We start from the raw sequence: 16168 nt of genomic DNA on the forward strand, positions 1-16168 counted from the left end.
ACCTCAAACCCAGTTGTCCCATGAGGTTCCCATGAACTTCCCCACATGGCCTCCCACAGCTGCGGTTCACGGTCTCCAGCCCCTCTGCCTCACTGGAGGAAGGGCTCTCCCCTCCGCTCCAGGGCCTCAGGCCCACAAGGCCGGACCGAGCTCAGAGGCTTCCTGGAAGCTCTCTGATCTGTGCCCCCTCCTCCCAGAGGATCCAACTCTCCCCATGGTTGGCCAGACGGTCCTTTCCCAACTCACAGCACAGAGTCCATTAAGGGGCAGATCCAGTTGAAAATGGGACACTGTCCTTGCACTTTTCTTAAACACTTTCGCTTGCTGTCCTTTCCTGGTGAAAGGTCACCAATGATCAAAGAAGCGGAGGTTCGTGAAAAGCTCAGAAATACGCATGTGTATTTAGTTTGACAGCTTCCTTTCTGGATGGCTGTATTTATTCATGGAGTAAATATTTATTGAACATCCTCTCTATGCCAGACACTGTTCCAGGTGCTGAAGATGTTGTAGAAAATCCCAAAGAAGCATGCGTATTTCCTGCCGGACCCTCACAGTAGCCCCATGACACAAACACTAGTTTTATCCCTGTGTTTCAGATGAGGGAACTGAGCTTATTAGAGCGAACTCCTCACAGAATACCACAGATGCAGTGCCTTCGACAACAGAAATGACTTTTCTCACTGTTCTGGAGGCCAGAAGCTCACGATCAATGTGCCATCAGGATTCATTTCCGGGGAGAGGTCTCTTCCTGCTTGCAGACCGTCTCCTCCTCTCTGTGTCCTCACATGGCCTAGACTCTCTGCAGGCCTGGAGAGAGACATCTCTCATCCCTTCTTAGAGGGACACCAGTCTCATGGAATCAGACCTCCACCTTTATGACCTCATTTAACCTTAATGATCTCCCTAAAGAGCCTGTCTTCGAATCCAATCCCAGGGGTGTTAGGGCTTCACCATAGGCATAGAAGAGGGGCAAATGCAGTCCAGAGCTCAGAGGCTTTGAGGAACTGAGTGGCTTTCCCAAGGTCAGACAACTAGTAAGCATGGGAGGTGGGGTTCCACCCCAGGTTTGCCCAACCCAGAGTCTGTGCACCAACCTGGAGGTGCTCCTGTATCTCATCTAGGGTTGAGTCCCTATCCTCCTTTCCTGTCATGGAATTAGACACAGCAGGAAACATGCCTTCCTTAAGCCTGAAGGAGCTCATGACCTCCAGGTATTGTTACTTTAACATCTGAGAAGTGTTGAGGGAAGGGCCTGGGGTCCGACTTTGTTAAAACCAGGGACTGAGGAAACACAGAGGAGGATCATGAACTAAGACCTTTCTAGTGCACCGTGACTTTCCTGTGTCTGTTATTTTGGTGATGTTTTGGCTGTTGGCAGAAAGGAGAAGTGAAAGCAGGGTGCTTACGTCTTGGGAAGCCACTTGGCTAGGACCCTGGAGAGGAAACCCCATGGTTGGAGCTGGCCACAGCCTTCAGAGAGGAAGATCAGATGAGTCCTGGGACCTGTGGGCCAACGGGCACTTCGGAAGCCATGAAAAATCACTGGGGTGGCTTACCAGGGAACCCAAGTGGTACAGTGGAAAATACTGAGAAAACAAGAACAGAGAAACAATCCAGGCCTGGGTCAGGGACAGGAGGCTCCTCCCCGACCTCTACTCCCCATTTGACCTTTGTTCCACATTTGGACCATAATGGAGGGGGCAAGCTCCCTTACCAAAGGGACTTCCTATGGGACAGGGTCAGCAGGTCAAAGTTAGCTGGAGGCTGCTGCTCTAGAAGCCCAAACCAAGTGGGCTTCTAGTCAGCACTGCCCTTGCCCCAGCACCTCCCTCCTGGGCTTTGCATAGGCAAATTCCAAGACCTGGGTGAATGAAAGGGTCACCCAGGGAACAGAGGATGGAATCATGCCATCTGGGTGGGGGCATGGGCCAGGACAGATCAGGGAGAAGGGGGGAGGATGGAAGGAAGCCTGCTTCATGGCTTTGTCTCACCCTGGCCGGCCTTCTGAGGGGTGTGGACTGTGCTTCTTACTAATTACACAGACTGATTTGTTGGACAACCTCTTTCTACCCTGGCACAGGATAGTGCAGAAGCCTAGCTCTTCCCTCAGGATGAATTCCTAGAAGTGGAATTGCTGGAAGCTCACATTTTGGTTGCAAGACTCCATGGTCTGGTAGCCCCCGAGCGCCTGTTTTAAGGCCCTTCCCCGGCACTCAGTGATTCTCCACATTTGCTGGGCTTCGGGAGCTGATCTCCAACGGGAACAGACTGTAATCTGCAGGCCCAGGGTAGTCTAAATCCACCCAAAGCTCTCTAGGGCCATGTCCCCACTATTTGCATGATCACAAGCATCGCTGGAGAGTTTGTTAAAAGCCCTTGTTCCCAGATCTTCCCTGAGTTTTTTTTTTTTTTTTTTTTTTTAAAGAGAGAGAGAGAGAGAGAGCATGCGCACACCCACACGCACGTTAAGCATGGGGAGTGGCAGGCAGAGCGTTCCCTGAGATCTTAAGGACTGGCTGCTCCAGGAGGGAATTGGGATTCTACATTATTATTTTAAAGATTTATTTCCTTGAGAGAGAGAGAGGACACATGTGTAAGCAGTGGGGAGGGACAGAGGGAGAGGGAGAGAAGTGGACTCTGAGCTAAGTGGGGAGCCCAACGCAGGGCTTGATCTCATGACCCTTGAGATCATGACCCGAAACCAAGAGTGGGACACTTAACTGACTGAGCCACCTAGGTGCCCCAGGACTTTATATTATTTTTAACAAACATCCTAGGTCAATTTTATGATCAGTTTTGGGAAATGCTGCTCTACAGGAAACAGTCTGAGAACATGTGACTTCTAGGACATTTTTAGAATCCCATATGGACTTTTGCTCATTCAGAACACAGGGGTCCCTAGCAGAGAAAGAATATGACACAGACCTTGCTTTCAAGGACCCCTCCGAGTGATGGAGAGGGCACACCCAAGGAGATGTCCAATCTCTGCGTTTCGGTTTCCTCTTGTGTAAATGGAGAGGTCTGTGGGCAGTCCTCTTGGCGGGGGAGCTTCTGGGGGTCAAATGAGGGGAGGCCCAAGAAACACACAGCAGCCGCACAATAAATACCAGCTTTCCCTGAGACAGTGGTGTGGTGCCTGACAAGGTTGTTGCCAGCAGACAGGGCAGGTGGTGTGATCCTTGGTGTGGCCAAGTGGGAAGCACTGTGAGGAGGAGGGCATGGTTCCCGAGGACCCGGAGGAGGAAGGTAAGCAGGCTGTGGCCTGAGGTCTCAGGGATGAGGGCAGGAGCCCTGAGATGGGGGTGACTGGACTCCCAGAGAATGGAAGGGGATGTGTGCCATTCCTTCTGACTGGGGAGCATGTCCTGCACTGGGGGCATTCTCCATCTTTTAAATTCCAGATCCAGCCATAGGAGCCCCCTGAGGCCTTCCCAGCCTTCCTTGCAGCTGTGGTGCAAGCATTTGGCCAGCGACAGGCCCCCATGTCAGACTCTGTATCCAAAGCAGGCACCAAGAGGAACCCAGCCTGGGGAGGGGATGACAGCTGTGTCCTATTTCCAGAGTCCGGAGATTGAGAAGCTAGTGCCACTACCAGGGCCCAGGTTAGCGGTGCTGGCAAAGAGTGGTATCTGTGCGCAGAGGTGCCTCCACCGGGCCAACTAGGCCGTGACCTTTGGGACATGATTCCTGGGAGTTTCTCTGGTCCTCCCAGAGCTTCTGTGAGCTACAGAATATTTTTAATACTTATTTTTCAGCCTAAACTAGCTAGGGTGGGCTTGTCTTACTTTCACTTGAGAACTCTAGAGTTGAAACTGCAGAAGTCCAAACAGTGAGGCCAGATGTGGGCATCTCCTGGAAAGGTGAGACCAGGTAGAGGTGAGACCGTGGCATGGGATGGCCTGAACATACAGGGCAGGGGAGGGGAGTCCTGCAAGTGGCAAACAATGTCCTATGAGGAGTCATAGAGACTGAGTCCTCAAGATATTTCTACCTGAGCAGGTGGAGCCTGAGGCCAGTGGAACTCTGAGGTTGGGTTAAAGCGAAGGTCAGGGACCTGCCCTCTCACTCCCTAAAAGTGATACCGAGCTTGGTGTGTAGTAGATCTCTGTGGTTTTTTTTCTAGTTTCCCTCAGATTTCCCAAGGGTTAGGGTGGGGGCTGACAGTCGATGCCAGCTTTCTGGGTCTCCAGGGCTAAGAGCACGAGCTGCTAGCACCCTGCTTCTGCCCACTCCTGGCACGCCTCTGTCCCACACACCCTGCCCTTCCCTCTTCCGGAGCCTTTGCTCACAGCAGAATTTGCCGTGTCACAGCTCTGCCTAAGACCTGGGAGGGACTCCCCATGGCTCCTTGAATGAAGGAGCCAAATGCTTCTTGTTGCCTTGTAAGGAGGTCAGGCCCCTATCTGCTCTTCCTGCCCCAGCCTCTCCACTTTCCCCACGGACTCACACTTGCCTTCTCTCTGACGTGACAACAGGAGGGGTGTTGTCCCTCTGCATCCTGTTGACTGAAGGAAATTTCAGTTGGAAGAAATTTAAATCTCTACTCAGTCCTTAGAGAATAAAACCAAGGAGGGCACTCTTCATGTACAGCAAAACACAGTAAAAAAGGAAAAAGGACTCTTCTCTATGTATGTAATACTTCAAAAACATTTTACGTCCCCCACCCCCCCAGCCTCCAGCGACTTTACTCAGCTCTGCAAGTGACAAGACTCTCTTCAGAGATGGTGGAAGCACATTCCCCTTCCCCAGATGCCAGCCCTCTCCCTTCCACCTGGGCCTGATAATGCAGATCACCACAGCTGCTTTAGCTACCTTTAAACTTGATCCATTAGCCACTACCCAGATTCTAGAAGGAGCACCTGGTTTTAGAGAACTGGGGAGATGTCCCAGGATTCGGGAAGCCTGGGGAAGGTGACGGGGGGACAGGGTAGTTGCAAACATTTACAATGTTACATGACTTCCTTCATCCCTTTCTAGCCTCAAGCAGGCTCCTTTTCTAAAAAGATCTTTTTTTTTAAAATTTTATTTATTTGACAGACAGAGATCACAAGTAGGCAGAGAGGCAGGCAGAGAGAAAGGGGGAAGCAGGCTCCCCGCTGAGCAGAGAGCCCGATGTGCAATGTGCAGCTGGATCCCAGGACCCTGAGGTCATGACCCGAGCTGAAGGCAGAGGCTTTAACCCACTGAGCCACCCAGGTGCCTCAAGCAGGCTCCTTTTCTAGAGGTTACACACCTGCCATGCTTTTGCTAGAACACTCTGGCCCATCTCCTCCCTCCTACTTCAGGCCAGTTTCTGTGACCCTCAGCAGAGGTCCCAGACCAGGGCCAACTGTCTCTCCCCATAACACACTGTCTCTTGTGGCACCCACCATCATTAAATCTAGGGCTTTACTTCAGAGCTAGACTGTGGACTCTCACTTGACTGTAAGCGCTCTCAATGGGTAGTGACTGTGTCTGTTCAGTTCAGGGCCCAATTCCAAGTGCCCAGCCCAAAGCCTGGCACAGAGCCAGCTCTTAACAACTAGTTGTTGCTGCATATTCAAATCTCCCTTGAAGCCTGCCTTTCTGTGAGCACCTACTACATGCTAGGCATTGGCCTGGGCACCGGAAATATTGCACAGAATGGCAGAAAAAAATCTGTGCTCGCTGGAGCCTACATTCTACAAAGAAAGACAACAAATAAATAAGAATTAAAAAAAAAAAAAGCCTGCGTCTCTGCAAACATCTCTGGTGTCTCTCTTCTGAAAGGCTATAGCTTGTTCCTTTACTGCCCACTGGACGTCAGGCACTAGGCCTAGACTGAGCACAGTGTCCTACCTGCTAACAACTCCCTTCCCTGAATGCAGATGGATTACCACGGAAATCTTCTCTGGGTACCTGTGCCTGACTGTGCCCTTACCCTACTGGGTCCTTTCCTCTGTTTATCTTCCTGAGTGTGTGTGTGTGGGGGTCATCTATCCCCCTCCCCCTGTACTCCAACCCCTCATTCCCCCACTCCCCCATCTCCCTGGACGGATGTAATATGGCCCGACTTAGGTTTCCCTCTTCAGCCCAAAGCCAGAGAACCAGATATCTGCTATTCCCGTTGCTTGCTAGTTCCTTTCTCCTAGGACTGGTGAGCCAAGAGAGGTTATGGAAAACCGGCCAGGCCTTTTACCTCCCCCTTCGGAGAGACCAGACACTGCCGCTAACGGATGTGTCACCATTCCACATCCTTCCTTTGATGGGCGTGGAGGGCTCCGAGATCACCCTCCTCGCCTTTACCAACGGAAAAATTGAGACTCAAGCAGGGATGGATGCTGGGCCTTGGGCCAAGGCCATCCAATCGTATCATACGCCAGTACTAAAACCCTCATCCGCCCATCCCGACCCCGTCGGCCGCCGGGACCACAGCAGTCTTTCTACGGGAAAGGGCGACCCCTGGTGGTGAAGAGAAGCGTGACGGCCTGTCCTTATCTCCAGGATGACAGGAAGGGGCGTGGCCTGCAAGACCACCGACAAAGGTTTACCACCTGCTAGTGATGCAAGGACCCTGCTTTGAAAATGGGCAAAAATTTGTGAGGCCTATACAAATGAAAGATTTAAAAAATATGCACAAATAAGATGGAAGGTGTTATTAAAACGAGTTTCTGATTATGATTTTTTAAGGTTTTATTTTTTAGTGATCTTTACATCCATTGCTGGGCGAGAACCTACAACCCCCGAGATCAGGAGTCACATGCTCTACTAACTGAGCCAGCTAGGTGCCCCTTTGTTTATGATTTTAAATGACGGTTTTAACAAACTTTTATTTAAAACATTCATGTGTCGAGGATAACTCAATCCAGCACAGGTGCAGGTCCTTCCCAGTATAGACTATGTATGGTTCTGAATTGCTCCCATGGCCCTGAAGGGGAAAGAACCCAAATTCTGGTGCACCTTACCCTTAGCCACATTCCCTGTAATGACCTAATTAACACTGCCCTGTGACTTTACCTGCATCCTGTCAGCTGGATCTTCAGGAGGCAGGGATATGCATTAAACAGCTTTTGGCACATCCCAGCCAAGTGACACAGGCTCTAACTGGTTCAAGAGTCCAGTGCTCAGCCCTGGAATGCAGAATTCCCTGTTACAGGAGAGAACAGGCCTTTATTAGAGAGTCCAGGGCCTGGGGCAAGGCTGTCTCCAAGTTTCTATGGTATCTATCGCTCATCTCTTGGCACAGAGGACTATTCAACAAAAGGTTGATTGTCTCAACCAAAGTACTTGGAAAACCAAGACTTTGAGAACTTCCCAGACAGCAATGGGTACACTTAAAGACCACCTGACTAGTTAATATGACCCCCACTCCTGCTACCAAGGGAATCGGGGTGATTTACTTTGAATATCATTTCTGAAGTTGTTTCCAATTGTTCCAAAAATAAGTGGGATATTTTTAGGAAACAGCTGGTCTCGACCTAAGTACAGAAGAATAAAATCTCACTGTATCACAGGGTCATGACTATACCTTCATAAACCAGGTATTTTCCTATCAACCTTGATGATCAGGGACACAGCAGTACATGATCAGATCAGAAAGTGTATAAGCTGAAAATAGGGTTGGAGACATAAAGTCCAATATATTGCCGGCCACTGTGGTGTCACTGCTCCCGATACAGGTGTAACCTGAATCCCCACTTGGGAGCCAGAAATCAGCTGAGAAGAAGCCTCTGGAGAGAGACTGTCCTGGTCCTGGAGGGTGGATGAAGTGGGGCCTCCCCACAGCTCATCCCACTGAGCAGACTGGACAGAGTTCCTGACTTGCATTTAAAGGATTGGGTAAGTCTCTTCTGTAACGCCTCAGTGGATCCCTGAGTAATCTGGAAGTTAGGACAAGAGTCTGGCGCTGACCCTGAGCTGTGAGCAGAGCATTTTGAGAGAGCATACTGAAGGAGAATGCCCAGCTTCTAACTTCCTGGCAGCCTCTCAGCTTTATCAGGGTCTGTCATGTAAAGTTGATGCCTGCGCGCAAGACGCTGACAGCTGTCCGACACCGTGGCCCAAACGCCCAGACACATATCCCAAGGGCTGAGAACCCAGGCCTTCTGCGAGCTTCTCCAGGAGACCTGCAGGCCATGCAAGGACCCTAACAAGCTTAGTCCCGCCTCAGGGTTCCGGCTGCCTCTCCCTCCTGGGAAGAGGCGTTCGCTCCACGCTAAGGAGAAGAGGTCAGGGAGGAGTACTCTGCAACTTTCCACAGCGGAGGGGCCAAGCCCCAAACCACCATCCCCTTTCCCCAGCAGCCCAGGCCGGGCTAGGGTGGGAGGCGGGCCAGGGCTCTGGTCCGCGGAAACGGAGGGCTCGGACCGGCGGCCCCACAGTCGAGCAGTGTGTGCAGGAGCCCGGCTGGCGGGGAGAGAAGACCCTCTTCTCTGTAACAGGGAAGCCGCCATCCCGGGAGGAGGGTCCCACCTCTCGCTACATTTTTTCCGGTCCCGAGCGTCCCGGTCTCTGAGGCCCCGCCCCGCAACCCACTGCTTGCTGGGATTTGTAGTTCCTGGGGGCGGAGCTAGCACGGCCTGTGCGTGGGTGTGTCTGTGTGTCCAGAGGTCCACTGCGGCGTCCCGGTCCTCGTGACCTCATGCCCAGGGCCTACTGGACCTGGGGTTGGCAGTGAGGTCGCAGGCCACAGCTCCCGAGGCCCCGCTCCGTGGCCCACTCCTACTGGGACTTGTAGTTCGGGCGCGGATGCGCGCCTGTGTAGGTTGGCTGGGCGGAGAGTTTCCCACGGGAGCCGAGCCCAGCTAGTACTATCCTATTCTTCTTTGGCCTGGATCTGCACAGTAGACCCGGCAGCTCCGGTCGGGCTTCTGATGTCCCTTTTTGCAGCCGGTCCACCACCTCAGCGGCACCTGAAATACCAGCCTCTAGGTGGGCAAATTGAGGCACGAAGAGTTGCGTGGTCTGGCTGCGGTCTGCCCTGGTGTCAGGCGGAGCCAGGCTGCAGTGTAAACGTAGGAGAGGAAAGGCCAGAGTGAGAACTTGGCCTGGGAGGTCCAGCCCAGGCCTGTGGGCCATTCTGGGCAAGGGGAGGGTCCGGGGCCCTTTCAGGTCTTTTTTTTTTTTTTTTTTTTTTTAAGATTTTATTTATTTGACAGAGAGACACAGCAGGAGAGAGAGCAGAAGCAGGGGGAGTGGGAGAGGAAGAAGCAGGCTTCCCCACCACACAGGGAGCCCGATGCGGGGCTCCATCCCAGGACGCTGGGATCATGACCTGAGCCAAACAAAGGCAGACGCCCAACCACTTTGCCACCCAGGCGCCCCTCTTTTTTTTTTTTTTTTTTTTTTTTTTTTAAAGATTTTATTTCTTTGACAAGTAGGCAGAGAGGCTGGGGAGTGGGGGGCGGGGAGCAGGCTTCCTGCTGAGCAGAGAGCCTGATGCGGGGCTTGATCCCAAGACCCTGAGATCATGATCAGAGCAAAGGGCAGAGGCTCAACCCACTGAGCCACCCAAGTGCCCCTGCCCTTTCAGTTCTTAAGAGTCTGTGATCAATGCTGTCTTGAAATGATGAACAGATTCGCCCAGGACAGGCTGAGCACATTAGAGCTGACCACCTCATAGGGTTGACAAATAAGATTTTATTTGCCAAATTTGGCAACCCTAGAGAGGGAGATCAGGGAGGAAGGAAGTTTCTCCTGAGGAGGTAAACCAAGAAATGGTAAAATCCTGGCCCACAGGTTTCCTTTGAGGATTACATAAATAGGGTTTTGGGGCGGGTTATTATTATTGTTTTTTATTGAAGAATAGGTGAAATACAATAGTATATTAGTCTCAGGTACAACATAGTGACAGTTCCATATATTAGGGAAGTATCATTATTTAGTTGCCATCCAGGGATGGGACTGTTTTATAAACTCTAAAGTCCAGGGCATGGTAAGGAGTTACCATTCTCAGAGTTTGAACTTGAGACACTGGAGAAAAGGCTCTGGGCCTTTAGGACCCTCACTTTAAAACGGAAGGTACACTCATATAAGATCTCTCCATCAGGAGAAGCTGGGTGGTAGAAACATGGGCCCTGTCTATAATACATTTTTTAAGTCCGGTGCAAATAAGTCAGGGATGGCCTTACTGCTCAAAAGTTACAAAGCTCTTTGAGTGTTTGTTTGTTGACTGCTTTATTGATTGTACAATTCAGTGTTTTTTAGTACATTCACAGACTTATGCAACTACCACCACTATCTAATTTCAGAACATTTTCATCACCCCAAAAGGAAACTCCTCCCTATTAGCAGCCACCCCCTAAACCCTACCTCCTTATCTCCTCCAGCCCTAGGCAACCATTAATCTATTTATTTCTACAGATTTGCCTGTGCTGGACATTTCATGGAATCATATGCTATGTGTTCTTTTGTGATGGGATTCTTTCACTTAGCATAATGTTTTAAAATTTCATCCAGGCAGGTAGCACGTAGCAGTACTCTGTACTGTTTTTTGCAACTTCTTGTGAGTCTACAATTATTGCAAAATACAACTTCTTTTCTTTAAAGCCAAGTATCTGGAGGGTGAACAGAAGTAGCTTGTTACAAGTGAAAGGACTCCCATCTGGCACTAACATTTGATACTGAGAGCAGGGTGGACCCTGGGGAAGAAGGAAGGACAGGGCGGTGGGGAGGAGGGGTCCCTGACTCAGCCCAGCTTCGCCTCAGGAGACTGTGTGCTCTGAGCGTTGGGATGGCCTCACCACCAGGCTCCTAATCCACCCTCTGCTGCTCACTAAAGGGATCTTGGAGCAAGTTTTTTGGTTTGGTTTTACCTCATTTGGCCTCCATTTCTTCATCTGCAAAATGGGGATAATAAAATCATCTATCTTAGAGAATAAATGGGAGGATTAAAGGAAAAAGTCATATAAAGGACAACACCTGGCATATAGTGCCAGCACTCAAGATTGTTAGCTCTTTTTTTTTCAAGATTTTATTTGTTTGACAGAGAGAGAGAGAGAGAGATCACAAGTAGGCAGAGAGGTAGGCAGAGAGAGAGAGGGAAGCAGGCTCCCCACTGAGCAGAGAGCCTGATGCAGGACTCAATCCCAGGACCCTGAGATCATGACCTGAGCCAAAGGCAGAGGCCTAACCCACTGAGCCACCCAGATACCCCGAGATTGTTAGCTTTTATCATGAACTTACAGTGGTATTGAAGACCCAGTGTGACCCTGGCTTTGAACGGATAAACCAGCCCTTCCTCCTGCCCCTGTCACCCAGTGCCCTTCTTGTCACCACAGTGCACCACTGGAGCTCCTCCTGCCCCATTCTTGCTGGACTGGAAGAGTCCCACTTTCCCAGAGGTCACCAAGAAATTCCACCATGTCACTGCCCAAAATGTCTCTGAGCACCCAAAAGCTTTATTCAGAAAATATGGCAGTCCACACCCCTTGCCATTCCTCAGAGCTGGTTGAAATGATCTAGAAAAATTCATTACAGATCAAATTTAAAGGCTAGATGCATTCCGAGTCAATGCCCTCCAAGGAATATTTTGGGGAATTTGATGTTGGAATTTTTAAGTGTTACAACAGATCCCTGCCAGCTTCCCAGGCTGAGGAAATATGACAGCTCAGCCTGACCTGTGCCTCTGGATTGGAGTCAGAGGACCCAGAAGGGACTGCTTTGCTGGTGTCTCCATTTTACACATGGGAAATAGACTCAGGGAGGATCATACGACAAGGTAGTTAGAAGCCAGGTTGGGAACTCCATTAGGGAGACTCCTTTCCAATTTCAAGAAATCCTTAGCCCTAGAAACCAATTCATAAACTTGGGTCCATGGACACAGAAGCAGAGAGCTGGCCATCTTGGAAGGCTCCAGACCTTGGCCAGAGACCAAGCAGCCAAATTCAGAAGTCAATGTCAGATGCCTTTCTCTCCTGGTGTTTTTTCAGCCAGATATTTGTCCTAGAAGTAATTTATTAATAATAATGGTAATAGCACCTTGCATGTGTCCAGGTCTTTATTTTTTTCAAAGAGCTTCCCAAGGGTCATCTCATTGGATGCCCACAATACCCCAAGGTAGGATGACGGTGAGAGGAACCTGTGGCTCAAAAGTTTTAAGTGACTTTCCCAGGGTGACAAGTACCTTGGGGACACACTAGAATGTGAGAATTTTGCTTTCTAATCTGCTAATCAGAGTAGAAGTCTAGTAAAAAAAAATTTTTTTTAAAGATTTTATTTATTTATTTGACAGATAGAGATCACAAGTAGGCAGAGAGGCAGGCAGAGAGAGAGGAGGAAGCAGGCTCCCTGCTGAGCAGAGAGCCCAATGCGGGGCTCGATCCCAGGACCCTGGGACCATGACCTGAGCCGAAGGCAGAGGCTTTAACCCACTGAGCCACCCAGGTGCCCCTAAAAAAATTTTTTTTACTAGGTGCTAGGTGCTCTGCTGAGTGCTGGCATCTGTGGGGAGCAAGTATTTCTTGTTCTCTTCAAGGTCCTTCCAGCTGGACTAAGAATTAAATTGATGTGAGACAGATTAACAGGAGAAAGTAAAATTTAATAGCGTACATACGGTGAACCCACAGAGACATGGAAATTCCAGGGACAGTCAGGCAAAATGAGATCTAGTTGTCATTCTGAATTAAGAAGGGGGTAGTGTTCTGGGACTTCAAAGGGAAAGAATGCAACTCACAGGAGGATGAAAAAGAGTAAATGTTTGGTCAACAAATGTTTTCTAGGCTACTCAGAAACAATGGGACAGAGAGGACTTTGATCAAATGGGCCCAGGCTAGGTTCCTTCCAGTCTACCATACCTAGTTCACAGTATAATGTTGTTGATGGTGATAGCTGTCTTCCTGGAACAGGTCCTCAACCTAAATTCTTTTAGGCATTTGGGAAGGGAAGGGGGTAAAGAGCTTTTCCTGAATCTGCTGGGTTTTGATTGCTTTTTAACTCAATAAGACCTTCATGTTGGTGTGGCCTGTCCTTGGACTCTTCATTTCACAAGAATAACCTGATGTAGCTCCTGGGCTGAGGGAGCCAGCAGTGTGATAGGAGAGGCACGCATGTAGCAGATGATAAAAAGTGATGGCAAGAGAACTTTCCAGGGGGGCAGAAGTGTTTTATATCTTGGTAGGATATAGGTTTACATGGGTGTTTGCATATGCCAAAACTCAGTATGCATATGCTTTGTGCATTTTGCTGTATATTTTCCCTAAAAATGTAGAAAATGAGAATGCTCTGGGAAGACTATGTCTATCCAGGTGTTAGCAGGGGGTAACTGTTGGGAAGTGGGCCAGAGGCAAATTAGGTTGCCCATGGGTACAATTCCACCTTTCCTTGTGTGGTGTGGTTGAAAAGTTTTCCCATGCAGGCTGTAGATCAGATGGCCTAGTAGCCTTGATGCCCAGAGCACCTGGGAACTACAGAGGAGGGGGACAGAGATTGCTGCACGTTTCAGGGGACCAATATTTCAACTGAGTGTGCAGGGTGAGCAGTTGGCAAGAAGACAGTGGACAGGGGGAGGGTGGTTTCTCAGCACTGCTCAGTGAAGTGTGGTTGCCTAGCACGGTTCAGATAGAAAGGGGTAGTACCAAGCTTTGAACTGCTTCCCTTCCTCCAAGCCCTATCAGTAGGCCTCAGTGAAATTCAAGCTGGTTGGAATTATTTTTTTTAAAGATTTTATTTATTTATTTGACAGACAGAGATCACAGGTAGGCAGAGAGGCAGGCAGAGAGAAAGAGGAGGAAGCAGGCTCCCCACAGAGCAGAAAGCCCGATGCGGGGCTCGATCTCAGGACCCTGGGATCACGACTCGAGCCGAAGGTAGAGGCCCAACCCACTGAGCCACCCAGGTACCCCTGGTTGGAATACTTTTTTAAAAAATAGGGGCACCTGAATGGCTCAGTCAGTTAAGCAGTTAAGCGACTGCCTTCGGCTCAGGTCATGATCTCTGAATCCTGGGATAGAGCTCCATGTCCTCGGCATGCTCAGTGTGGGTCCACTTGGGATTTTTTTTTCTCCCTCTCCCTCTGTCCTCCCCCTGCTCATGTGCTCGCTCCCTCTCTCAGATATATAAAACAAAATCCTTATTTATTTATTCATCTGAGAGAGAGAGCACAAGGGAGTGAGGGACAGAGGAGGGGAAAAGGCAGACTCCCCACTGAGTAGGAGCTCCCTCCCAGGACCTGACCTGAGCCAAAGGTGGACGCTTAACCGACTGAGACCCCCAGACACCCCTAAAAAGTTTTTTTAAATTAATTTTATTTATTAATTTTTAAAATAAATTCTACCCCCAACATGGGTCTCAAACTCATGACCAGGACATCAAGAGTCCCAAGCTCTACTGACTGAACTCTCCAGGTGCCCCTAAGCTAGTTGGAAGTTCTTAGGGTTTTCTGTTTTTCAGATTTATTATTTATTTGAGAGAGAGAACACCTGTGCTAGCAAGCAGGAGAGGGGGGAGGGCCAGAAGGAAAGAATCACCAGCAGACTCCCCTCTGAGCACGGAGCCCAACCTGGGGCTCAATTCTATGACCCATGAAATCACCACCTGAGGAGAAACCAAGAGTCAGCCACTGAGCCACCCCAGCGCCCCTAGTTCGAAGTTTTAAAGCTGCTTCCAAGAAAGGAGAACAATGTCCTGTTACCCCCGGGTCAGGAGGCCAGGTCCATATCCTGATTACAATGCTTTTTGTCAGCTAACATCTTTTGGGGTTTGCCGGCGGCTCCTGACTCTCCACTCAGGATCCAGGGTGGAAGTGTGGCCCCTGTGCTGACTCACTTCCTGGAGGGCCCGGCTGGCTGGTGCAAACACGGGCTGGCCTGTCTTCCTCTGGAGAGAAGGGTGGGAGGTATTGCAGGTCTAGTCCAGGCTTTGAAGCCAGGCCAGCCTGGGCGAGAATCCTGGTTCGTGGCTGAACTGGCAATGTGACCCTGGACAAGTCACCCCCCCTGAGCCTCCCTGACTCTTCTCTGTCCATGAAGCCTAATGATGAGGGTAGTAGGTCTGAGGACAGAACCACATCGTGTGTAAAGCCACTGAGTCCGCAGCAGGCACTCAAGGGACAGACAGCAGCTGTGAGAGCTTGAGCGAGTCCAAGGCTCTATCAGTCGACTGGGGCTGTGGACGCTGCCATCCCTGGCGGAGTTTCCCGCGCGGCCTGGCTGCTGTTAGCCTCCCCAATACCCGCTACAATTCTAGGTCCACGTGAGCATCCCTGGCTCCCGGCAAGGGACAGGGGCGAGGGACGGCTCAGCAGCGCCCCCAGCCGGTTCAGGCCTCCGGGCTCTGACTTCGCCTGGGCGTGCGGGGCGGCGGAGGCCACCGCCACGGCCACGAGCTACGGGCGAGGCGCTGGCAGGCGAGCAGCGCTCCGGGGTCTGACCCTCGGAGCCAGGCTCCGCTACAGGGGTCGGAGGGACTCTGCTGGCCCGGGGCGCCTCCTCCGGGCTCTCGCTCCCCGTGTCCTCTTGGGGCACACACACTTGCCTTATCATGTCTTCCCGCTTCCCGAAAAGAGGGGCCTTCCCGAAAGGAGAGGCGGGAGGGGGCGGATCCTTGCTAAAGAAATGCTTTATTTTACTCCATCTGTGACAAACTGGGCATTTCCGCTGGGGCAGGCTGGAGTGAGAGGAAAAATGTGAGTCTGGTTAAAAGAAAACCAAACAAACCAAACACACACACACACACACACACACACACACACACGATTTAGAGTCTGGTTACCAGATGTTTTTGTCGCTTATGGAGTGCTAAGGGGCTTGGGATTCCCAGGCTGAGCGACCTGCTCTTTTGTTTTGCCCTTAATTCGCACTTGATCTTAGCTAAAAGGCCGAGAAGCGATTGTTTTGCCCTTAATTCGCAAACCTCATTTCATGTTTGTGGTGATGGGGCCACCATTGGCCAAGTGAGGCTCAAATGTGGAGAACAGTAACTCCCATTCATCCTCCCTAATGCACAGAGTCAGTACAGAACCGAAGAGCTACCTGTTATGCCCCGGGGCAGACCAGAATCTGTAAACCTTGCTAGGGTGGGACTAAGGGGCGGGGACAAGAGGCGGTGAGGTGTGGTGTGACTTCCCATCCACTTGCCAGCTACACCAAGCTCATGGTGGGAGGGCCAGGGGTATTACTTCCTGAGGTGCTCAGCACACCTACTGGGGTCCCCCTACTAAATTCTCTTTGTTGGGAAGAAAAATAAGTCTAAGTTTATTAAGCATCTATTTGTT

This window comes from Lontra canadensis, unplaced genomic scaffold (genome assembly GCF_010015895.1).
Source record: "Lontra canadensis isolate GAN:19392208 unplaced genomic scaffold, GSC_riverotter_1.0 scaffold71, whole genome shotgun sequence".
Classification (NCBI taxonomy): domain Eukaryota; kingdom Metazoa; phylum Chordata; class Mammalia; order Carnivora; family Mustelidae; genus Lontra; species Lontra canadensis.